The sequence below is a fragment of the Bombina bombina genome, chromosome 6 (assembly GCF_027579735.1).
Source record: "Bombina bombina isolate aBomBom1 chromosome 6, aBomBom1.pri, whole genome shotgun sequence".
NCBI lineage: Eukaryota > Metazoa > Chordata > Amphibia > Anura > Bombinatoridae > Bombina > Bombina bombina.
In genome coordinates this window covers 567,607,079-567,633,846 of record NC_069504.1, presented here as the reverse complement: position 1 = coordinate 567,633,846, position 26,768 = coordinate 567,607,079, and positions in this window count along the sequence as shown.

Below are 26,768 nucleotides of genomic sequence, written 5' to 3'. Positions count from 1 at the left end.
ACCAGGCCGAAGTCCTCAACGAAGCCGGGAGAAGTCCTCCAGATGGGCAGAAGTCTTCATCCAGACAGCATCTTCCATCTTCATCCATCCGGCACGGAGCAGGTCCATCTTCAAGACATCCGACGAAGAGCATCCTCTTCATTCGACGACTAAAGATGAATGAAGGTATCGACTTACCGGGAGAAGTTTTCATCCAAGCCAGACCGAAGTCCTCAACAAAGCCGGGAGAAGTCTTCATCCAAGCCGGGCGAAGTGGTCCTCCAGAAGGGCAGAAGTCTTCATCCAGATAGCATCTTCTATCTTCATCCATCCGGCGCGGAGCGTGTCCATCTTCAAGACATCAGACGTGGAGCATCCTCTTCATCCGACGACTAAAGATGAATAAAGGTACCTTTAAGTGACGTCATCCAAGATGGCGTCCCTTAGATTCCGATTGGCTGATAGAATTCTATCAGCCAATTTGAATTAAGGTAGAAAAAATCCTATTGGCTGATACAATCAGCCAATAGGATTGAGCTTGCATTCTATTGGCTGATTGGAACAGCCAATAGAATTCAAGCTCAATCCTATTGGCTGATTGGATCAGCCAATAGGATTGAACTTCATTCCTATTGGCTGATTGCATCAGCCAATAGGATTTTTTCTACCTTAATTCCGTTTGGTTTATAGAATTCTATCAGCCAATCGGAATCTAAGGGATGCCATCTTGGATGACGTCACTTAAAGGTACCTTAATTCATCTTTAGTCGTCGGTTGAAGAGGATGCTCTGCGTCGGATGTCTTGAAGATGGACCTGCTCCGCGCCGGATGGATGAAGATGGAAGATGCTGTCTGGATGAAGACTTCTGCCCGTCTGGAGGACTTCGGCCTGGCTTGGATGAAGACTTCTCCCGGTAAGTCGATCTTCAGGGGGTTAGTGTTAGGTTTTTTTAAGGGTGTATTGGGTGGGTTTTATTTTTAGGTTAGGGTTTGGGCCTGCAAAAGAGCTAACTGCCCTTTTAAGGGCAATGGCCATCCAAATGCCCTTTTCAGGGCAATGAGGAGCTTAGTTTTTTTTGAGATAGTATTTTATTTGGGGGGTTGGTTGTGTGGGTGGTGGGTTTTACTGTTGGGGGGGTTGTTTGTATTTTTTTTTACAGATGAAAGAGCTAATTACTTTGGGGCAATGCCCCGCAAAAGGCCCTTTCAAGGGCGATTGGTAGTTTAGTTTAGGCTAGGGTTTTTTTTTTATTTTGAGGGGCTTTTTTATTTTGATAGGGCTATTAGATTAGGTGTAATTAGTTTAAATATCTGTAATTTGTTTATTATTTTCTGTAATTTAGTGGGGGGGGTTTTGTACTTTAGCTAATTTAATTTAATTTAGGTAATTGTATTTCATTTAGTTAATTTATGTAATTATAGTGTAGGTGTTACGTGTTAGTGTAACTTAGGTTAGGTTTTATTTTACAGGTACTTTTGTATTTATTTTATCTAGGTAGTTATTAAATAGTTAATAACTATTTAATAACTATTCTACCTAGTTAAAATAAATACAAACTTGCCTGTAAAATAAAAATAAACCCTAAGATAGCTACAATCTAACTATTATTTATATTATAGCTAGCTTAGGGTTTATTTTATAGGTAAGTATTTAGTTTTAAATAGGAATAATTTAGTTAATGATAGTAATTTTATTTAGATTTATTTAAATTATATTTAAGTTATGGGGTGTTAGGGTTAGGGTTAGACTTAGATTTAGGGGTTAATAACTTTAATATAGTGGTGGCGATGTTGGAGGCGGCAGATTAGGGGTTAATAAGTATAGGTAGGTTGCAGCGACATTGGGGGCGGCAGATTAGGGGTTAATAAATAGTATGTAGGTGTCGGCAATGTTAGGGGCAGCAGATTAGGGGTTCATAAATATAATGTAAGTGGCGGCGGTGTCCGGTGCGGCAGATTAGGGTTTAAAAAATGTATTATAGTGTTTGCGATGCGGGAGGGCCTCGGTTTAGGGGTTAAGGGGTAGTTTATGGGTGTTAGTATACTTTTTAGCACTTTAGTTGTGAGTTTTATGTTACGGCGTTGTACCATAAAACTCTTAACTACTGACTTTAGAATGTGTTAGGACTCTTGGAGGTAGAGTGTGTACCGCTCACTTTTTGGCCTCCCAGGACAGACTCATAATACCGGCGATATGCAAGTCCCATTGAAAAAAGAATTTACGAAGTTTACGTAAGTCATTTTGCGGTAAGGCCAAAGAAGTGTGCAGTGACCCTAAACCTTTAAGACTCATAATACCAGCGGCATAAAAAAGTAGCGTTAGGACCTCTTAACGCTGCTTTTTTAGCCTAACGCACAACTCGTAATCTAGCCGTTAGTGTTGTTATTTGAGGGAATTTGGATACTTTGTGACCATCATATAGGGAGCTATAGTACTGTGCAAAAGTATTTACTATATCCAGTGGTTGGGATGTAGGTGTGCCATCTGCTTTGTATAACTGGGGTATAGAAATATCTTTCATGTGATCTCTTATTATATTGTCTTTTAATAATGCATTTGTCAATTATGCAATGCTACCGTATTTAACTGTAGACATATGTAATTGTTAAACATATTAAAACACAATCACCTAGATTACGAGTTTTGCGTTAACAGGGGTGCGGTGCTAATGAGCAGTTTAAGCTCACCGCTCACTTGCAGACAGCGCTGGTACTACGGGTTTTTACAAACCCAGCGTTAGCCGCAAAAAAGTGAGCGAAGAGCAAAATTTAGCTCCACATCTCACCTCAATACCAGCGCTACTTACATTAGCAGTGAGCTGGCTAAACGTGCTCGTGCACGATATCCCCATATGAATCAATGGGGGAGAGCCAGCTGAAAAAAAAAACCTTACACCTGCAAAAAAGCAGCGTTCAGCTCCTAACCCAGCCCCATCGATTCCTATGGGGAAATACTTTTTATGTCTACACCTAACACCCTAACATGAACCACGAGTCTAAACACCCCTAATATTACACTTATTAACCCCTAATCTGCTGCCCCGACATCGCCGACACCTACATTATACATATGAACCCCTAATCTGCTGCCCCCAACATCGCCGCAACCTAACTACATTTATTAACCCCTAATCTGCCGCCCACAACGTCGCCGCCACTATATTAAATGTATTAACCCCTAAACCTAAGTCTAACCCTAACCCCCTAACTTAAATATAATTTAAATAAATCTAAATAAAATTAATACAATTCACTAAATTATTCCTATTTAAAACTAAATTCTTACCTATAAAATAAACCCTAAGCTAGCTACAATATAACTAATAGTTACATTGTATCTATCTTAGGGTTTATTTTTATTTTACAGGCAACTTTGTATTTATTTTAACTAGGTACAATAGTTATTAAATAGTTATTAACTATTTAATAACTACCTAGTTAAAATAAAGATAAATTTACCTGTAAAATAAAACCTAACCTATGTTACAATTACACCTAACACTACACTATAATTAAATAAATTCCCTAAACTAAATACAATTAATTACAATTAGTGATGTCGCGAATAGTTCGCGGCGAATAGATTGCGGGGAACATAGCATGTTCACGTTCGCTGCGGCGAGTGAACATATGCGATGTTCGATCCGCCCCCTATTTGTCATCATTGAGTAATACTTTGACCCTGTACCTCACAGTCAGAAGACACATTCCAGCCAATCAGCAGCAGACACTCCCTTCCAGACCCTCCTACCTCCTGGACAGCATCCATTTTAGATTAATTTGGAAGCTGCATTCTTAGTGAGAGGAGGGACAGTGTAGCTGCTGCTGATTTAATAGGGAAATTGATAGCTAGCCTAGTGTATTCAGTGTCCACTACAGTTATGAAGGACTCATCTGATCTCTGCTGTAAGGACAGCACCCCAAAAAGCCCTTTTTAGGGCTAGAACATCTTTTTTTTTTATTTTATTTTTTTTTTCTGTGTAATCTAATTGCAGTTGCCTGCCTGCCAGGCCACTTGCCCAGTGCCACCACTCATATCTGGTGTAACAGTAGTGTAAATTTAAAAAAAAAAAACTTTTTTGACTGTGAAACATCAGTCTGTAAGGACAGCACCCCAAAAAGCCCTTTTTAGGGCTAGAACATCAGTCTGCTTTTTTTTTTTCTCTGTGTAATCTAATTGCAGTTGCCTGCCTGCCAGCGTGTGTGTCAGGCTCACAGCGTATACTGTGCCCACTTGCCCAGTGCCACCACTCATAGCTGGTGTAACAGTAGTGTAGATTTAAAAAAAAAAAAACACTTTTTTGACTGTGTTAAATAATAGCAGTCAGTTTCCTTCACACGTGTGCGTTTCAGAGCCTGCCTGCCAGGGCACAGTGTCACCCCAGTGCAACTCATATCTGGTGTAACAGTAGTGTAGATTTAAAAAAAAACAACACTTTCTCTTGCAAGGTGTATCCAGTCCACGGATTCATCATTACTTGTGGGATATTCTCATTCCCTACAGGAAGTGGCAAAGAGAGCACACAGCAGAGCTGTCCATATAGCTCCCCCTCTGGCTCCGCCCCCCAGTCACTCTCTTTGCCGCTCTAACAAGTAGCATCTCCACGGGAGGGTAAAGTGAATGTGGTGTTAGATTTGTAGTTTTTATATCTTCAATCAAAAGTTTGTTATTTTTAAATAGTACCGGTTTGTGCTATTTACTCTCTGGCAGAAATATGATGAAGAATTCTGCTGAGAGGAAAATGATTTTAGCATGTTGTTACTAAAATCCATTGCTGTTCCCACACAGGACTAAGGAGTACCAGAAAACTTCAGTTGGGGGGAACAGTTTGCAGGCTTAACTGCTTTGAGGTAAGTTTCAGTCATCTTTTTTCTAGTCAAGACAAGATAATGCTAGAAGACTGACAAGATTCCCCATGTGGGAAGGGTAAGCCATGTTCTGAAACTTAGTATAGAACTAGAGGCTTATTTTAGTGGGCTCAATAGACTGGTTATCACTAGCAGGGCAATCGATTATTTTATTTAGAAAAATATTCTTTATTGACACTTTTAAGCACTTTTGGTGTGTTTATTGGGGTTTTATTCCACATGGCATTATTTTTAGTCACCTAAATTGGGTTCTGAAGGCTCCACAGCTCCGGAGTGGAGTGGGAGGGGCCTAATTTTGCGCCTCAGTTGCGCAGTTTATTCTGACAGATTTCCTTGCATGCTGCTTCACATGGGTCCAGAGACTGCTTGAGGACTTCAGGAGGCTTGATTTTCTCAAATCCAATCCTTAAGGGAAGGTAGGGCCACAGCAGGCTGCTGTGGCAAGGTGCTGTAGTTTATTAACCGGTTGTTTGCTTTAGGCGGCTCCACATACTGTAAAAATTTCAAGAGATTTGGTTCATTTTTCACCGTTTTGTAAAATTGTGTGCGCTTATATTATCTTAAAGGCACAGTACCATTTATTGCAAATTGTATTTTTTATTGCATAAAGTGTTTTTCCAAGCCTGCTTGTGTATAATACTAATCTGTTAAACATGTCTGACACTAAGGAAAAGCCTTGCTCTATGTGTTCAGAAGCCATGGTGGAACCCCCACTCAAAATGTGTACCAAGTGCACTAATGTGTCTATGCACTTTAAAGATCATATTGTGTCACTTAAAAATATAGCCCTAGATGATTCTTTGACTGAAGGTAATGAGGATAGTCCGCCTTCCTCTCCCCATGTGTCATCACCAGTTACACCCGCTCGAGCGATACCTAGTACCTCTAGTGCATTAGCACCTATTACATTGCAACAACTGGCGGCAGTCATGGATAATTCTTTTTATCCAAACTACAAGTTTTCCTTAAAAAGCGTGATAGCTCTGTTTTGAGAACAGATGAGGAGCAGTCGGAAGCTTTGGGAGGTTTATCTGATGTACCCTCACAACACTCTGAAGTAGGGGCGAGGGATGTAATGTCTGAGGGAGAAATTTCTGACTCAGGAAAAGTTTCTCAGCGGGTAGATTCAGATTCACTAGCATTTAAATTGGAACACCTCCGCGTACTGCTTAGGGAGGTCTTATCAACTCTGGATGATTGTGACCCTATGGTGGTCCCAGAGAAATTGTGTAAAATGGACAAATATCTAGAAGTCCCTGTATACACTGATGCGTTTCCGATTCCTAAGAGGGTGGCGGATATTGTTGCTAGGGAGTGGGAAAGACCAGGTGTACCTTTTGTTCCCCCACCTATCTTTAAGAAAATGTTCCCCATAACTGATCCCAGGCGGGACGCGTGGCAGACGGTCCCTAAGGTAGAGGGGGCAGTTTCAACACTAGCCAAGCGCACAACCATACCAATTGAAGACAGTTGTGCTTTCAAAGATCCTATGGATAAAAAATTAGAAGGTTTACTAAAGAAAATATTTGTTCAACAAGGTTTCCTTCTCCAACCTATTGCCTGCATTATTCCTGTAACTATTGCAGCGGCTTTTTGGTTTGAGGCGCTGGAGGAGTCGCTCCAGAGGGAGACTTCGTATGACAAGGTCATGGATAGAATTAATGCTCTAAAACTGGCTAATTCTTTTATCACAGATGCCGCTTTGCAATTAGCTAAGTTAGCGGCGAAAAATTCTGCCATTCTGTTTTGCCATCATGGCGCGCAGAGCGCTTTGGCTTAAATCATGGTCGGCCGACGTGTTGTCTAAAACAAAATGACTGAATATTCCTTTCAAGGGAAAGGCCCTTTTCAGGCCCGAGTTGAAAGAGATTATTTCGGATATCACTGGGGGAAAGGGCCATGCCCTCCCGCAAGATAGGCCTTTTAAGGCTAAAAACAAGGCTAATTTTTGTTCCTTTTGCAACTTCAGGAACGGTCCTGCTTCAACCTCTGCAGCCGCAAAGCAAGAGGGTAACACTTCACAGCCCAAGGCAACCTGGAAGCCTTTGCAGGGCTGGAACAAGGGTAAACAGGCCAAGAAGCCTGCAGCTGCTACTAAGACAGCATGAAGGGGTAGCCCCCGATCCGGGACCGGATCTGGTAGGGGGCAGACTCTCTCTCTTCGCTCAGGCTTGGGCAAGAGATGTTCCCGATCCCTGGGCATTAGAGATCGTTGCTCAGGGATATCTTCTAGAATTCAAGGACTCTCCTTCAAGGGGAAGGTTCCACATTTCTCGTCTGTCTACAGAACAGACAAAGAAAGAGGCGTTCTTATGCTGTGTAGAAGATCTACTCAAGATGGGAGTGATATACCCAGTTCCAATTACAGAACAAGGACTGGGTTTTTACTCAAACCTGTTTGTGGTTCCCAAAAAGGAAGGAACTTTCAGACCAATCCTTGATCTAAAAATCCTAAACAAATTCCTCAGAGTTCCATCTTTCAAGATGGAGACCATTCGGACAATCTTACCGATGATCCAGGAAGGTCAATATATGACTACCGTGGATCTAAAAGATGCGTACCTTCATATACCTATCCACAAAGATCACCATCAGTTCCTAAGGTTCGCTTTTCTGGACAAGCATTACCAGTTCGTGGCCCTTCCCTTCGGGTTGGCCACCACTCCCAGAATTTTCACAAAGGTGCTAGGGTCCCTTCTAGTGGTACTAAGACCGCGGGGCATTGCAGTAACACCCTATCTGGACGACATCTTAATACAGGCGTCGTCTTTTCCCAGAGCCAAGGCTCATACGGATATTGTTCTGGCCTTTCTAAGGTCTCACGGGTGGAAGGTGAACACCGAAAAAAGTTCTCTGTCCCCGCTCACAAGGGTTCCCTTCCTGGGAACATTAATAGACTCGGTAGAAATGAAAATATTTCTGACGGAGGTCAGAAGGTTAAAGCTTCTAAGTACTTGCCGAGCTCTTCATTCCATTCCTCGGACCTCTGTAGCTCAGTGCATGGAGGTAATCGGATTAATGGTAGCAGCAATGGACGTAGTCTCTTTTGCTCGAATTCATCTCAGGCCACTGCAATTGTGCATGCTCAAACAGTGGAATGGAGATTATGCAGATTTGTCTCCTCAAATCCAACTGGACCAGAAAACCAGAGATTCTCTTCTCTGGTGGTTGTCTCAGGATCACCTGTCTCAGGGAATGTGCTTCCGCAGACCGGAGTGGATCATTGTAACGACCGACGCCAGTCTGTTAGGCTGGGGTGCGGTCTGGGGCTCCCTGAAAGCTCAGGGCCTATGGTCTCGTGAAGAATCTCTTCTCCCGATAAACATTTTGGAACTGAGAGCGATATTCAACACGCTCCAGGCATGGCCTCAGCTAGCGGCGGCCAAGTTCATCAGATTTCAGTCGGACAACATCACGACTGTAGCATACATCAATCATCAGGGAGGAACAAAGAGTTCCTTAGCGATGAAGGAAGTAACCAAGATAATCAGGTGGGCGGAGGATCACTCTTGCCATCTATCTGCAATTCACATCCCAGGAGTAGACAACTGGGAAGCGGATTTCCTAAGTCGTCAGACTTTTCACCCGGGGGAGTGGGAACTCCACCCGGAGGTATTTGCTCAGCTGACTCAGCTATGGGGCATTCCAGAGTTGGATCTGATGGCGTCCCGTCAGAACACCAAACTTCCTCTTTACGGATCCAGGTCCAGGGACCCCAAGGCGGCATTGATAGATGCTCTAGTAGCGCCTTGGTCCATCAATCTGGCCTATGTCTTTCCACCGTTTCCCATCTCCCTCGGCTGGTAGCCAGAATCAAACAGGAGAAGGCCTCGGTAATTCTGATAGCGCCTGCGTGGCCACGCAGGACTTGGTATGCAGACCTAGTGGACATGTCATCTGTCCCACCATGGACACTGCCAATGAGGCAGGATCTTCTAATTCAGGGTCCATTCAAGCATCCAAATCTAGTTTCTCTGCAGCTGACTGCTTGGAGATTGAACGCTTAATTCTATCCAAGCGTGGGTTCTCTGAATCAGTCATAGATACTCTGATCCAAGCTAGAAAACCTGTCACCAGGAAAATTTACCATAAGATATGGCGGAAATATCTTTGTTGGTGTGAATCCAAGGGTTACTCGTGGAGTAAGATTAGGATTCCAAGGATATTGTCTTTTCTCCAAGAAGGATTGGAGAAAGGTTTATCAGCTAGTTCCTTAAAGGGGCAGATATCCGCTCTGTCTATCCTTTTACACAAGCGTCTGGCAGAAGTACCAGATGTTCAAGCGTTTGCACAGGCGTTAGTCAGAATCAAGCCTGTCTATAAACCTGTGGCTCCTCCATGGAGTTTAAATTTAGTTCTTTCAGTTCTTCAAGGGGTTCCGTTTGAACCTTTACATTCCATAGATATTAAGTTATTATCTTGGAAAGTTTTGTTTTTGGTAGCTATATCTTCTGCTCGAAGAGTTTCAGAATTGTCTGCTTTACAGTGTAATTCACCCTATCTGGTGTTCCATGCAGATAAGGTAGTTTTGCGTACCAAACCTGGTAGTTTTGCATACCAAACCTGGTTTTCTTCCTAAAGTTGTTTCTAATAAGAACATTAACCAGGAAATCATTGTTCCTTCCCTGTGTCCTAATCCAGCTTCTAAGAAGGAACGGCTTTTACACAATCTTGATGTGGTTCGTGCTTTGAAATTCTATTTACAAGCAACTAAGGATTTCAGACAAACATCATCTTTGTTTGTTGTCTATTCTGGTAAGAGGAGAGGTCAGAAAGCGACTGCTACCTCTCTTTCCTTCTGGTTGAAAAGCATCATCCGATTGGCTTATGAGACTGCTGGGCAGCAGCCTCCTGAACGAATTACAGCTCATTCCACCAGAGCTGTGGCTTCCACTTGGGCCTTCAAGAATGAGGCTTCTGTTGAACAGATTTGTAAGGCAGCGACTTGGTCTTCACTGCATACTTTTGCCAAATTTTACAAATTCGATACTTTTGCTTCTTCGGAGGCTATTTTTGGGAGAAAAGTTTTGCAAGCAGTGGTGCCTTCCGTTTAGGTTAACTGTCTTGTTCCCTCCCTTCATCCGTGTCCTAAAGCTTTGGTATTGGTATCCCACAAGTAAGGATGAATCCGTGGACTGGATACACCTTGCAAGAGAAAACAGAATTTATGCTTACCTGATAAATTACTTTCCCTTGCGGTGTATCCAGTCCATGGCACGCCCTGGCAATTAAGTCAGGTTAAAATTTCTTGTTTAAACTACAGTCACCACTGCACCCTATGGTTTCTCCTTTTTCTCCTAACCGTCGGTCGAATGACTGGGGGGCGGAGCCATAGGGGGAGCTATATGGACAGTTCTGCTGTGTGCTCTCTTTGCCACTTCCTGTAGGGAATGAGAATATCCCACAAGTAAGGATGAATCCGTGGACTGGATACACCGCAAGAGAAAGTAATTTATCAGGTAAGCATAAATTCTGTTTTTTTTACTGTGTTAAATAATAGCAGTCACCCCAGTGCAACTCATATCTGGTGTAACAGTAGTGTAGATTTAAAAAAAAACAAACACTTTTTCGACTGTGTTAAATAATAGCAGTCAGTTTCCTTCACACGTGTGCGTTTCAGGGCCTGCCTGCCAGGGCACAGTGTCACCCCAGTGCAAATCATATCTGGTGTAACAGTAGTGTAGATTAAAAAAAAACAACACTTTTTTGACTGTGTTAAAAAATAACAGTCAGTTTCCTTCACACGTGTGCGTTTCAGGGCCTGCCTGCCAGGGCACAGTGTCACCCCAGTGCAACTCATATCTGGTGTAACAGTAGTGTAGATTTAAATAAAACAACACTTTTTTGACTGTGTTAAATAATAGCAGTCATTTTCCTTCACACGTGTGCGTTTCAGTGCCTGCCTGCCAGGGCACAGTGTCACCCCAGTGCAACTCATATCTGGTGTAACAGTAGTGTAGATTTAAACAAAAACAACACTTTTTTGACTGTGTTAAATAATAGCAGTCAGTTTCCTTCACACGTGTGCGTTTCAGGGCCTGCCTGCCTGCCAGGGCACAGTGTCACCCCAGTGCACCTCATATCTGGTGTAACAGTAGTGTAGATTTAAAAAAAAAAAAAACACTTTTTTGACTGTGTTAAATAATAGCAGTCAGTTTCCTTCACACGTGTGCGTTTCAGGGCCTGCCTGCCAGGGCACAGTGTCACCCCAGTGCAACTTATATCTGGTGTAACAGTAGTGTAGATTTAAAAAAAAAAACACTTTTTTGACTGTGTTAAATAATAGCAGTCAGTTTCCTTCACACGTGTGCGTTTCAGGGCCTGCCTGCCAGGGCACAGTGTCACCCCAGTGCAACTCATATCTGGTGTAACAGTAGTGTAGATTTAAACAAAAACAACACTTTTTGGGGCCCATTTATCAAAGGGCTTGCGGACCTGATCCGACACTGCGGATCAGGTCCGCAAGACCTCGCTAAATGCGGAGAGCAATACGCTCTCCACATTTAACATTGCACCAGCAGCTCACAAGAGCTGCTGGTGCAACGCCGCCCCCTGCTGACTCGCGGCCAATCGGCCGCCAGCAGGGAGCTGTCAATCAACCCGATCGTATTCGATCGGGTTGATTTCCGGCGGTTCCTGTCCGCCTGCTCAGAGCAGGCGGACAGGGTTATGAAGCAGCGGTCTTTAGACCGCTGCTTCATAACTTGTGTTTCTGGCGAGTCTGAAGACTCGCCAGAAACACGGCCCTTCAAGCTCCATACGGAGCTTGATAAATGGGCCTGCATGACTGTGTTGAATAATAGCAGTCAGTTTCCTTCACACGTGTGCGTTTCAGGGCCTGCCTGCCAGGGCACAGTGTCACCCCAGTGCAACTCATATCTGGTGTAACAGTAGTGTAGATTTAAAAAAACAACACTTTTTTGACTAAAACAAGAAAGAAAAAGTTTTTAGTTAGTGGTGTTTATCAGCTCTATGCGTTATTTCAAGAATTGCTGGATCTGGCTACTAGGACCAAAGCTTGCAAGCACTATTCCGATGAAGTCCTAAGTAGCTCTATTTTAGATCAAAGCAGCCTTTGCTAAAGTGTAAATATTCCGGGAAAAACATTAATCCCTCTGACTTGTAACTGAAAAGTCAATTAAACACTTAGCACAGCATAACAGCAACCATTCGCATTTGACAAACTCCAGCAGGTATGCACTCACCACTTCGGTCCTCTTGCGTAAATCAGCTGGTCTGGTGTGGCCGATATCCCTATTCCTCTGTCTCACGATCGCAGCGTCTGTGCATAGGCGGTAGTCCGTTTCCTCATGCACGCTGCTGGTGGCGTACCACGTGGCGGGGGATCGGCCAATCCTGTAGCGGACCAGATCTATCCTTGATGACAATGCAAGTGGGCGTATCAATCACGCCAAAACGGTGAACATATGTGGGGCTTCTTAGCAGAGAAGAAATACACCAGCCATACGTCGAATCCGGTAATCAATGTGCAAAACACAATGCTGGTGAAACGATCATCCAAATGTTAGAAGTCCCAGGTCTGTTGGTGGGAGTGCATACCGCATAAAGAGCATTAGAATGAGGCAAATTAGGAGAAATAGTCCAAATAAGGCAAATAGTGTGCTTCGTAAATATAGGAGTGGAATCCCCACATTCCACTATAAATGTAAAAAAAATAGTTCCAAGTTGAAGCAGCAGGTAAAAAAATAACATATCCTTTATTCCTTTAAAAACATGTGCAAAGGACATACAACAGCATGGATAGGGTTCAAGCAAGTAAACTCTGACCGGTTTCGGTCATATTGACCGTAATCATAGAATAGCACCTGTTAGGGGGTGCTCCCTTTTATGCTGAACAATCCATATTCATTGGTTAAAAACATTTTGTGTGTTGCTGATCACCTTAACCCTTTACATACCAGATTTCCCTTTAAACACAAATTGGGAAATAAGCAATTTAGTATATTCATAGGTATATAAATACAAAAGTTGCAGACAATAAGAAGTGAAGAAACAATTAGAGAGTGTAAACTAGAGAGTTAGTACAATAACCCAGAGAACAATATGAATTAGAAATTTAAAGCAATAAATCTTTTAAATTGGATAGCTGTAAAATCAATACTTGAGAGGAGATATGCAGACATGATGATTACAGCACAAGCATACATGTTTTGATCAATGTGTGTGATAAAACCAAAAAACAAGATCTTTTTAATGTTGTTTAGCCACTTTCATTATTAATAGAGGGAGAGATAATTTCTAACTGCCTCTTAGTGTGTGGAGAAATAACAAACACAATAAAAGTAAACATGAACAAGGTAGCAATAAAGAGCAAGTGTAGATTTGAATGGGCCTATAGTGATTAAACAGATTAACAATAACCTTGTAGATAGATAACCAAATAAAACACTATCGAAACGTACATTAGGATAAAGTGTATATTACTAAACTACGCGGTATGTACTGTTTTGTCTATGTGTTTAACCAGTATAAACTTATGAGTCATTGAAGTCTGAACACATAGTCCCAATAAGAGAGGGGGCCCATTTATTAACTAACCTAAAAAGGGGGGCATCTCATGTATATCTAAACTCCTAATACGAAAAGGAATAAAGGATATGTTATTTTTTTACCTGCTGCTTCAACTTGGAACTATTTTTTTTACTTTTTTGACTGTGTTAAATAATAGCAGTCAGTTTCCTTCACACGTGTGCGTTTCAGGGCCTGCCTGCCAGGGCACAGTGTCACCCCAGTGCAACTCATATCTGGTGTAACAGTAGTGTAGATTTAAAAAAAACAACACTTTTTTGACTGTGTTAAATAATAGCAGTCAGTTTCCTTCACACGTGTGCGTTTCAGGGCCTGCCTGCCTGCCAGGGCACAGTGTCACCCCAGTGCAACTCATATCTGGTGTAACAGTAGTGTAGATTTAAAAAAAACAACACTTTTTTGACTGTGTTAAATAATAGCAGTCAGTTTCCTTCACACGTGTGCGTTTCAGGGCCTGCCTGCCAGGGCACAGTGTCACCCCAGTGCAACTCATATCTGGTGTAACAGTAGTGTAGATTTAAAAAAAAAAAAAACTTTTTTGACTGTGTTAAATAATAGAAGTCAGTTTCCTTCACACGTGTGCGTTTCAGGGCCTGCCTGCCAGGGCACAGTGTCACCCCAGTGCAACTCATATCTGGTGTAACAGTAGTGTAGATTTAAAAAAAAAACACTTTTTTGACTGTGTTAAATAATAGCAGTCAGTTTCCTTCACACGTGTGCGTTTCAGGGCCTGCCTGCCAGGGCACAGTGTCACCCCAGTGCAACTCATATCTGGTGTAACAGTAGTGTAGATTTAAAAAAAAAAAAAACTTTTTTGACTGTGTTAAATAATAGAAGTCAGTTTCCTTCACACGTGTGCGTTTCAGGGCCTGCCTGCCAGGGCACAGTGTCACCCCAGTGCAACTCATATCTGGTGTAACAGTAGTGTAGATTTAAAAAAACAACACTTTTTTGACTGTGTTAAATAATAGCAGTCAGTTTCCTTCACACGTGTGCGTTTCAGGGCCTGCCTGCCAGGGCACAGTGTCACCCCAGTGCAACTCATATCTGGTGTAACAGTAGTGTAGATTTAAAAAAAAAAAACACTTTTTTGACTGTGTTAAATAATAGCAGTCAGTTTCCTTCACACGTGTGCGTTTCAGGGCCTGCCTGCCAGGGCACAGTGTCACCCCAGTGCAACTCATATCTGGTGTAACAGTAGTGTAGATTTAAAAAAAAAAAACACTCTTTTGACTGTGTTAAATAATAGCAAACAGTTTCCTTCACACGTGTGCGTTTCAGGGCCTGCCTGCCAGGGCACAGTGTCACCCCAGTACAACTCATATCTGGTGTAACAGTAGTGTAGATTTAAAAAAAACAACACTTTTTTGACTGTGTTAAATAATAGCAGTCAGTTTCCTTCACACGTGTGCGTTTCAGGTCCTGCCTACCAGGGCACAGTGTCACCCCAGTGACACTGGGGTGACACTACCTGATTGATACAACATCATACCTGATGTTTTAAAGCACGTTATTCCAAACAATTTAGGAATGTTAGGTGATTTATGCCCTTTATGGCTTAAAATCAGACTCTGCATCACTTTTTTGACTGTGTTAAATAATAGCAGTCAGTTTCCTTCACACGTGTGCGTTTCAGGGCCTGCCTGCCAGGGCACAGTGTCACCCCAGTGCAACTCATATCTGGTGTAACAGTAGTGTAGATTTAAAAAAACCAACACTTTTTTGAGTGTGTTAAATAATAGCAGTCAGTTTCTTTCACACGTGTGCGTTTCAGGGCCTACCTGCCAGGGCACAGTATCACCCCAGTGCAACTCATATCTGGTGTAACAGTAGTGTAGATTTAAAAAAAAAAAAAACACTTTTTTGACTGTGTTAAATAATAGCAGTCAGTTTCCTTCACACGTGTGCGTTTCAGGGCCTGCCTGCCAGGGCACAGTGTCACCCCAGTGCAACTCATATCTGGTGTAACAGTAGTGTAGATTTAAAAAAAACAACACTTTTTTGACTGTGTTAAATAATAGCAGTCAGTTTCCTTCACACGTGTGCGTTTCAGGGCCTGCCTGCCAGGGCACAGTGTCACCCCAGTGCAACTCATATCTGGTGTGACAGTAGTGTAGATTTAAAAAAAAAAAAAACTTTTTTGACTGTGTTAAATAATAGCAGTCAGTTTCCTTCACACGTGTGCGTTTCAGGGCCTGCCTGCCAGGGCACAGTGTCACCCCAGTGCAACTCATATCTGGTGTAACAGTAGTGTAGATTTTAAAAAAAAAACACTTTTTTGACTGTGTTAAATAATAGCAGTCAGTTTCCTTCACACGTGTGCGTTTCAGGGCCTGCCTGCCTGCCAGGGCACAGTGTCACCCCAGTGCAACTCATATCTGGTGTAACAGTAGTGTAGATTTAAAAAAAAAAAACTTTTTTGACTGTGTTAAATAATAGCAGTCAGTTTCCTTCACACGTGTGCGTTTCAGGGCCTGCCTGCCAGGGCACAGTGTCACCCCAGTGCAACTCATATCTGGTGTAACAGTAGTGTAGATTTTTTTTAAAAAAACACTTTTTTGACTGTGTTAAATAATAGCAGTCAGTTTCCTTCACACGTGTGCATTTCAGGGCCTGCCTGCCAGGGCACAGTGTCACCCCAGTGCAACTCATATCTGGTGTAACAGTAGTGTAGATTTAAAAAAAACAACACTTTTTTGACTGTGTTAAATAATAGCAGTCAGTTTCCTTCACACGTGTGCGTTTCAGGGCCTGCCTGCCAGGGCACAGTGTCACCCCAGTGCAACTCATATCTGGTGTAAAAGTAGTGTAGATTTAAAAAAAACAACACTTTTTTGACTGTGTTAAAGAATAGCAGTCAGTTTCTTTCACACGTGTGCGTTTCAGGGCCTACCTGCCAGGGCACAGTGTCACCCCAGTGCAACTCATATCTGGTGTAACAGTAGTGTAGATTTAAAAAAAAAACACTTTTTTGACTGTGTTAAATAATAGCAGTCAGTTTCCTTTACACGTGTGCGTTTCAGGGCCTGCCTACCAGGGCACAGTGTCACCCCAGTGACACTGGGGTGTCACTACCTGATTGATACAACATCATACCTGATGTTTTAAAGCACGTTATTCCAAACAATTTAGGAATGTTAGGTGATTTATGCCCTTTATGGCTTAAAATCAGACTCTGCATCAACTATGTAATTTTCCATTGGAGTTTTGCCATGGATCCCCCTCCGGCATGCCACAGTCCAGGTGTTAGTCCCCTTGAAACAACTTTTCCATCACTATTGTGGCCAGAAAGAATCCCTGTGAGTTTAAAAATTCGTCTGCCCATTGAAGTCAATGGGGGTTCGCCTTTCGCCGGTTTGCGAACTTTTGGGGAAGTTCGCGTTCGTTGTTAGCGAACCCAAATTTTTAGGTTTGCGACATCACGAATTACAATTTAAAAAAATTTATCTAAAGTATGAAAAAAAACTCCCACTTAATTACAGAAAATAATAAAATAATTACAAGATTTTTAAACTAATTACACCTACTCTAATCCCCCTAACAAAATAAAAAAGCCCCCCAAAATGAAAAAAAAGCCCTACCCTACACTAAATTACAAATAGCCCTTTAAAGGGCCTTTTGTGGGGCATTGCCCCAAAGTAATCAGCTCTTTTACCTGTAAAAAAAAGTACAAATACCCCCCAACATTAAAACCCACCACCCACACAACCAACCCTACTCTGATCAAATACCTGCCAATGGAGGCGTGCATGGTATTAAATATAAAAATAATAATAAAAACAAAAGAATTAGACTTTTGTGAATGTACATACATATCAATATCTAACTAATGAAATATCTAACCAATGAAAAAACCATCATTAGTTATTTACTGATACCTATATTAAACAGATACTATCTGTACAGTATTCCCATTCAGCGGGTAAATACCCTTACACTGATAATAAAATACACAATAAAATTATAAAATTGTATGTGTGATTGTGGTGGACATATTCAATACATTATAACATACAATTGTAAAAAACAAAATTGAAAAATATTTTTTTGGGGTTCCCCAAAAAAAAAAAATATATATTTTTCAATTATTTATATATTTAATACCATGCACGCCTCCATTGGCAGGTATTTGATCATTATCAGAGATGCGAGATTTTGCCATGAATGAAATGGCAATAAGATATCCATTCTATCAATGTACAAATTAGTTCACAAAGAAAAATTATACACACACACAGGTTACAATGTTTATTTAACCAGAATTACGTGCACATTATTTTTCATTTATGTTAAGTACACGCCCCTAGTCATTATATGGATATATATTGGCTCTTCAATATGTAATTACACATAGACACGTCATTATAGATTTAACAGAATCACGTTTTCTTTTATTATTCACTGTTATTTATAGTTAAGCATCGCAATTATTAGATGTGCGATATATCTATATCTATATTTAGATTCATATATATAATCATGTTTTAGGTGAATTATCACTGTGTATATATATTCCTTTTGAATTTCCAAATAGGGACACACATAAAATATTGGAAGTTAAGGTTTCACGAAGATCCAATACAAATATTGATGTAATTTCACTTATCATTTAGTCACGTACATCTATAGTTGAATAAGGTATTATTGACCTTAGTATGTCAGTGCACAGTAGAATCTGTATACACGATCACCACAAGTATGATTGTCACAATTAGTTTGACAGATTATATAGCAAGTCCCGAATTGACACTCATCCATTTGAAATATATGAGCCAAGGAGACCATATCTCGCGCAATAGGGTTTCCCCCCTGTAATATGACATTCAACTTGATAACAAGGTAGCCGTTTACACGCTATTAGGGACCTTATACTCACATACTTATTTAGTAATCGCGTGAGCTATTTAGACATATGACGCGATACACGTATTGATGGGGGAGTTACCATAACATTAGACAACACAAGACACTGATTGGTTTACGAACACACACCTACAATGGAGGCGTGGCTGTATTTTGACTGGTAGTGGCGGCAATAAAAAAGCCGGTTTTAAACATTTTAAGTATGCCTGATGAAACGGCCAGGAGAGCCGAGAAACGTGTTGCAAAATTGACAAAATATATCCTTGCTTGTTAAAGACATTGTTATCTCTTAAGCCTGTATATGAACTTGTTATATTAAAGTATTATTTGGTTTTACTCATAATACTTTTGGTCTTTAATATACACGCTGAGAACAAACAAGCCACTACCAGGAGTTGACGGTTTCCTGAATACCGGAGAAGAGCCAGCTGGTTTGCTCTGATTACCAGCCCGCTTCCACAAGCACACTGGTGTGCTTTGAAACTGTGTGAGTACCCTGCACATATATTACCAGCAGTTTAGTGTGTTCCAGTACATACAGATACACACATTTGTGCGCCTCTTTCTCATCCATTTTTAGGTGTAATTGTAACTGGTTAGGTTTTATTTTACAGGTAAATTTGTCTTTATTTTAACTAGGTAGTTATTAAATAGTTAATAACTATTTAATAACTATTGTACGTAGTTAAAATAAATACAAAGTTGCCTGTAAAATAAAAATAAACCCTAAGATAGCTACAATGTAACCATTAGTTATATTGTAGCTAGCTTAGGGTTTATTTTATAGGTAAGTATTTAGTTTTAAATAGGAATAATTTAATGAATTGTAGTAATTTTATTTATATTTATTGTAATTATATTTAAGTTAGGGGGGTTAGGGTTAGGGTTAGACTTAGATTTAGGGGTTAATACATTTAATATAGTGGCGGCGACGCTGGGGGCGGCAGATTAGGGGTTAATAAATGTAGGTAGGTGTCGGCGATGTTAGGGACGGCATATTAGGGGTTAATAATATTTACCTAGTGTTTGCGATGCGGGAGTGCGGAGGTTTAGAGGTTAATATGTTTATTATAGTGGCGGCGATTTAATATGTTTATTATAGTGGCGGCGATGTCCGGTTTGGCAGATTAGGGGTTAAAATTTTTATTTTAGTGTTTGCGATGTGGGGGGGCCTCGGTTTAGGGGTTAATAGGTAGTTTATGGGTGTTATTGTACTTTTTAGCACTTTAGTTAAGAGTTTTATGCTATGGCATTGTAGTGTAAAACTCTTAACTACTGACTTTTAAATGCTGTACCAGTCTTGACAGGAGAGGCTGTACCGCTCACTTTTGGTCAGACTCGTAATACCAGCGCTATGCAAGTCCCATAGAAAATATAGGATACGCAATTGACGTAAGTGGATTTGCGGTATTTCAGAGTCTAGCCAAAAAAGTGAGCGGTACACCTGTACCTGCAAGACTCGTAATACCAGCGGGCATTAAAAAGCAGCGTTAGGACCTCTTAACGCTGATTTTTAACCCTAACGCACAACTCGTAATCTAGCCAAATATATGCCTAAAGTAGATTTTTTCTCAGACATGAATAATTTATCAGAAGAATTAGAAATGTTTAATACCCACTTAAATGCAGTAGAACAAAGCATATCATACATGGAAGATAACCATTTACTTTTTTAAAAAGGTCGTGAGAGTCCACTAGTCCATTACCTCTCGGATTTAACTTCTTACCACTAGGCGAAGGCAACGATTTCCAAAAACTCCAAAAGTATTCTATTCCTCCTACTTCACTGATAAGCCTATATAATATTTGCCTACCAGGAGGAAGGCAAAGTATTAAGGTGCTCTAGATTCTTTGTTTTGAGGGGTCTTCAGACCAATTAAAGGCCCATTTCCCCCTTAGATCGCTGGTACAGGAAGACAGAGGGGACATTGGAGAATAGGGTAGTAACATAATTACTCCCAGTGAAGGAGTTAGTCACAAGCCTTTAACCTCCAGTCCCTTAGCCTACACCTATTAGGCTGTCAGAATATCCCATACAGCAGTGTTTCCCAACTGCTGTTGGGACCCTTAACGGGACACATATTTATTATATCTTAACTAGAGCACAGGTGAACTGATAAGCTGATGGGTGAACTGATTATTTCACCTGTGCTCTAGTTAAGATATAATGAATATTTGGCCTGATAAGGGTCCTAAGAACTGGGTTTGGGAAACACTGCCATACAGTGATCCTCTGCTATGATGTACATAGAACTGGATGGGCTCTCTACTGTAAACAGGCATTTCTGCAAGGGTAAGCACAGTAGAGTGGATGAAGTTCAGGTAAGAACATTTTCACAGTTTCCACTCACATAGCCCACTGGGCCCAGGCTATTAATAGGTACAGTTTTTTTGCACAGTACATCATAGCCAAGCGAAAAATTTAATTGACAGTTTACACAATATATACTATTAGCAGGGATAAAAGTTTCGATTCCTAAGCTAGTAGCCAGGCAAAAATGTCACTCGCCACTTATGATCCCACCTGCCCACAGCACACCCACTACCTGCCCACACCACACCCACTACCCCACTGCCTCTTTGCATATATTTAGACACTGAAACTATATTGTGTAGTAACTTTTCTTATTTTTTATTTTAACCCATAACAAATTAAATCATTTTATTGCAACTATTACAAATACAGGTAGCCCTAAGTTTACACTGGGGTTAGGTTCCAGAAGGAATGGTTGTAAATCTAAACTGTTGTAAATTGAAACACAGTTTATAATGTAAGTCAATGGGAAGTGAGGGAGTTAGGTTCCAGGCCCCTCTCAAAATTGTCATAAGTAACACCTAATACATTATTTTTAAAGCTTTGAAATGAAGACTTTAGATGCTAAACTGCATTATAAACCTAATAAAATAATCACACAACACAGACTTTACGTGAATTTTTCTGCAAACAATACTTTTTTATGCATTCCAATCTGGACTGATTTATAGACAGGAAGATCTTGTTCATATGAAAGCTGTTCGATAGCTCAGGTCTAGTTATACTGATTAATTTTAGCTTGCATGGCTTGCATATCTTTGCTGCAACACAATCGGACAGCTCCACCTACTGGCTATTTTAATCAATGCACTGCTTCTCAATGCTTTTCAATAGCAGTCACATGACTGAAAAAAAGGTTGTTATTCTGAAACGGTGCAAATTGAACCATTGTAAACCGAGGGCCACCTGTATATAGATTTGCTGACATTTTGGCACAGATAATTAGAAAACAATTATCTTCCTCACCCCAGTTCAATTTCTACTTGCCCAGAGCGAGTGGGTGAGTGGAAATTGTGAGCTCTGCTATTAGTCTGCCATTGACTTTTGTATAATGTTTCAGGGGATAACCGTGTGCTTAGAACCTTTAACTGATTGGGCAGTACTCTTTTATTACTCTGACATTTTCTTGAGGATTTTATGAAAGCGAACGCCTTACTGCATAATATTTACATTTTCTCAGCAAGCTCCAGAGTCGCACCGCTATAAGGCCTCTATAGCCTTTTTTACTGTGCAAAGGGGATTTGTGGCAGACTGGCAGCGCTGTAGTTAATTTTCCCCCATGACCACCATTTCCTGTAAGAGCTCTGTGGCTAAGGGGGTATTTGGATCGTTCTGCTCGTTTCCTGTGCTTTTCTCTTAGCCTGGTATACAAAGGAGAAAGGTTGCCACAAATTCCAAGAGTACAATATTTTAAATACAATTTGTATATTATCCTACTTTGTTATTCTCAAATTTTGTTACAATTTATTTTTTGCTGTTCTATTCACTGTCAGGATCTACAGTTTGCAGTATCCATTACTAATCTCCTGTTATTCTCAGATTTTTCTGTTGATAAGATTCCTGAATTATATTGTATGCTGCATATATTTCAGAATCTTTCTGTTGTGTATGCATTTGCCTGTCTGTATTATTTTCCAATAAGGAGCATATTGGAACTGACCCAGTACTGTAAATGTTGATCCATTAGAGGGTAGATGCACTGATTTTGCTCTCCAGCAAACTCATTGCTAGTGTACCCCCAACTCAACTTTGCAATACCTGAAGCATGACAATCTAATACTTCTCTCACCTCTAAAAGAGTCTGTGCTCCCTCTGTCTGTTCTTTACAAGGGAGTTCATCAGATTTTGCTCCAGGTGTTAAAGATTGTGTGCACTCTACGGTGTCTCAAATGTTGGCGGCTATGCCTGTTGTGGATTTAACTTCTCATTCTAGTTTACTAAAGACTAGATCAGCTAACGATCATCGGAGTCTGATTCGGACACCTCAGATATATCCTCGTAAGGTAAATATTTTTCGGATGATCAAGAGTCGGTTACTGGATAAGACTTCCGATTTCATGTTCAAACTAGAGCACCTCCGTACTTTACTAAAATAAGTTTTATGTAGATTAGCAGTTAAGGATTCTCAAGAAACAAGTAAGTTAAGCAATTGGACCTAATTTTCAAACCTGCAGCTAAAGCTCCTGAGTTTTTTTCCAGTTCCTGAGCCAATCACTGAGATATTTACCAATGAGTGGTCAAGGACTGGTATTCCTTATAATGCTTCCGTTACCAACTTCCAACTTAAAGCTCTATAAGAATATCCCTAAGGTAGACCCTGCCATTTCCACCTTGGGCAAGCGTACTACTATCCCCTTAGTTAGTACTTCTTTCGGGGACCAAATGGACAGGAAATTTATTTTCACAAAAATCCTTTTTAAGAAGCAGGTGTAATACACCTTTAAGAACTATCCAGTTTCCTCCTCCCACTTTTCCCTGCTATAAATCATCAGGGGTTTCCCTAGCACATTGCCTAAATATTGAAGTCTTTTCCTGTCTTCAAGTTAAACTTCTCAGTGAAAGGATAGCTCATTACTTTTGTTATCAGGAATTTAACTATTGCAGCATTATTACTTTGACTTCTTATTTTTGCAAGCAAAACTCAGCTTTTCTCAAGTTCCTGTCATTCACTACCTGCAAGTTCCAGTTTTTTACTCAGGATAACCTTCAGCTGCTCACTTCAGTTTTACCAAGGTAGCTGTCTCCTTGCTCTCTGCTGATTCCACTATCAGTGTTCCAGTCTCCCAAGAAGCTGCAAGTTTGCCTGTGCAAAAGAGCATTCATTTTGTGCCTGTTTTCAGTGTGTCAAGTTAAAGGACAGATCTTCACCTGCAATCAACAGAGCGCAACTGTGTTGATTTTGAACATGCAGGAAGATTAACTCTTTACATATCAAACAGCAGGCACATACTAAGCTGTTATATTTGCTACTTACTGAGCTTTAAGCATATTTCTAGCTCAATTTTGTAGTTAATCAATTTATACTCTAATTAAACTCGCTCTGTTCAGTTAACTCATTCATACCATTATTTATGTTTGGGTTAAGTTTTCAGCAGGTAAATTAGAGATTTACCTTACAGCAGGTTTCTTGTTCAAAACTGGATGTTAATATAGCCTGTGTTGCAGCTGCCTATACTTTGTGGTGTGACAGTTTGTCTGATTTCAGATAACTCCATGGATGAGGATTTTCAACATTGCCTAGATCTTATTAGGTCAGCCAATACATTAATCTTTGATGCAGTTGTTGATATTATCAGAACTAAGTACAAGAATATGGCTCTAGCAGTCATGATCAGAAGGGCCACATGACTGAAATCATGGTTTCTAAGACCAGACATTTGAATATTCATTTTCAATGAAAAATGTTATTTGGTCCTGGTCCTAGATGGTCCTGGTCCTAGATGCAATTCTCTCTACAGTTACTAGAGGTAAGAAAGGACAAAATATCCAAACGAAAAAAAAGCAGGGCTCCCAATCTTTTTAATTTCTTTTGTAAATCTATAAACCAAATAGTTTAAATATATGTGCACAGCTTATAACAGTATCACCACTATACACTCTAGAAAAACCAATCTAGGAACCAAAAAAACTATTATTTTCATAGAAGAATTATTCTTTTAGAACCCCTTGGAAATGCTCTTAGACTTGGAACAATTCTAAGCAGTCAAAAAAGCCTTACACTTCTACTAAGTCAGCATGAAGTTGCGGCCCCCAATCCATATTTCCTACACCTGTTCTGTTACAAGAGTGAAAGCTCAAAGCAAGCAATAATTTTCAATAATTTTGATAGCACCAGCATGGCCTCGCAGAACTTGTCCAGCTTTCCTTCATGGTCTCTTCCTCTATGTCACCGCCTACTATCTCAGGGTCCATTTTATCATCAAGATCTCGAGTCACTCTAGTCACTCAACTTGACGGCTTGGAGATTGAACGCATCATTTTGTAACAGAGAGGTTTCTCAGATGCTGTGATAAATACCCTAATTCAAGCTAGGAAACCTGTTATGAGGAAGATCTATAACACAGTTTGTAAAGTTTTTCTTTGTTTCTTTTTTGATGTGAAAAAAACGTTTTAATTGGCATTTTTTTTCCAAATTTGACAGAATTCTGTAATTTTTGCAAGAAGGTTTAGACAGGGCAGGGTTTATCTGCTAGCTCTTTAAAGGGTCAAATTTCTGCTCTTTCAGTTCAATACCATAAGAAAATCGGTAAACTTCCTGAAGTATTGAGTTTTGTTCAAGCTTATCTGATTGAAATCAGTTTTAAGCCAATTTCTCCCCCTTGGAACCTGAATATGGTTTTAAGGGTGTTGCGTTTAAACCTGTGCATTCTATTGACATTCTGTTTTGGAAGATGTTGCGTCTCTGAATTTGCCTGTGCTTTCTTGTGAACCTCCATATCTAGTTTTCATCAAAATAAGTCTGTTTTAGGAGCTAAATTAGATTTCTTCTCAAAGGTAGTTTCCTCAAACATCAATAGAAAAATTGTGATGTCTTCTCTTTGTCCTTGTGAGGTGTTTTACCTTCACCGGGTCAGGAGGACCCTGTCTCTGAAAACACAGAGGGTGCAGCACTCTGAAACCAGGGATCCTGTTATGTCTTCAAATGGTGAAGTTTCCTCTGGTGATGATGAATCTTCTTCAAATGTTGTTGAACCTGATATTTCCTTTTTGTTGTTTAAAGTTGAACATATCTGTTCTCTTTTAGAGGAGTTACACACAAAAGACGTGTAGAGTGTGAGTCAATTCAGTGTACCCATTACAGCATTACAGTACATATCATATGCCTTTCCACTTAAATAAGACCAAATCACAAGTCTCTCCCAGAATCTCAAATGGACAAGAAAATGTGACTCCCAACTTGTGAGAAAAAATAGGGGTTGGCACTTGGATCGTGCACTCTTACCCTCCACCTCCGACTTTCCGTCTTAATGGAACAAGGGGACCGTCACCGTCATTGAGAGCAATCAGCTCCTCGGTCTCCTCTGCCTCCTTCGGCGTCTCCAGCGCTACACAGGTGGCCCGGCACTTCCGGGTAACATTACAGTCAATGGGGAATTGCGGATTGGCTCTCCAGCAGAGCTGTAGTGCACAGCTGATCATCGGCGTCAGATCTCTGGAAACTGCATGTAGAACGTCACAAAAGAATTGCGATCTACGCCAGATGAATAAAAACTTGAAACTTCAATTCACTTCTTTAAAAACATATGGAAGTCTTACAGCATGCAGAGTGAGCGCAGCACTTGGCTTACGCGTTTCGGCAGACAAGCCGTAATCATAGCCTATAGTGCTGTGTTCAACTCTGCTTTTTAAGAACATAGCAGAAAGCTTATTGGCTCAAACTTAAATTACACATTAAAAACACATATGCGCTTACTCTGTCAAATGTTTAACTGTTTAACGCCTGGACAAAAGGGAAGGCAATGAAAGGGGGGCAAAACAAATATTCAAATATAGTAACATGTTGGGAAACAAAATAAATTAAATATCATATGCTCAGAATATGGATATAAATCTTATATGCCCAGAGTATGGATATCCCAAATTATATATACCGTATATTATGGCACTTAAGGGAAAGCCATTGGAGACACCACTTGTCCAAACAATTCTTATAATCAAGGGGGAGGTCTTAATTACTTTAGGGGTCAAAGATCCTAAAGTATCTGATGATAAGCCTTGTGTCAGGATTTCCTAACTTACATCAGTTCTGCTGTTCCTTTAACTCCAGACCTAACCTCACCAGAGGTTATTTAAACTTGAGGTGGATGCCATCCGGGACTCACGGATCAGAAATGGGCAACTCCAATATTTAATACATTGGAAGGGTTACGGACCTGACGAGGACTCATGGGAACCCTCTACGAATGTCCAAGCTCCTCGTCTGGTTTCAATATTCCATAGATGACATCCAGAACGTCCTAGATTTGCAGCTGGTGGGCAGCTGCCCTGAGGTAGGGGGTATGTCAGGATTTCCTAACTTACATCAGTTCTGCTGTTCCTTTAACTGCAGACCTAATCTCACCAGAGGTTATTTAAACTTGCCACGCCCCTATCTCCTTGCTTCAGAATTGTTTGGTGCAGGGATTGTATGCAGCAATCCTGTCCTATTGATCTATTTTTGGATTATAACCGCTACCAGCTTCATCCTAAAACT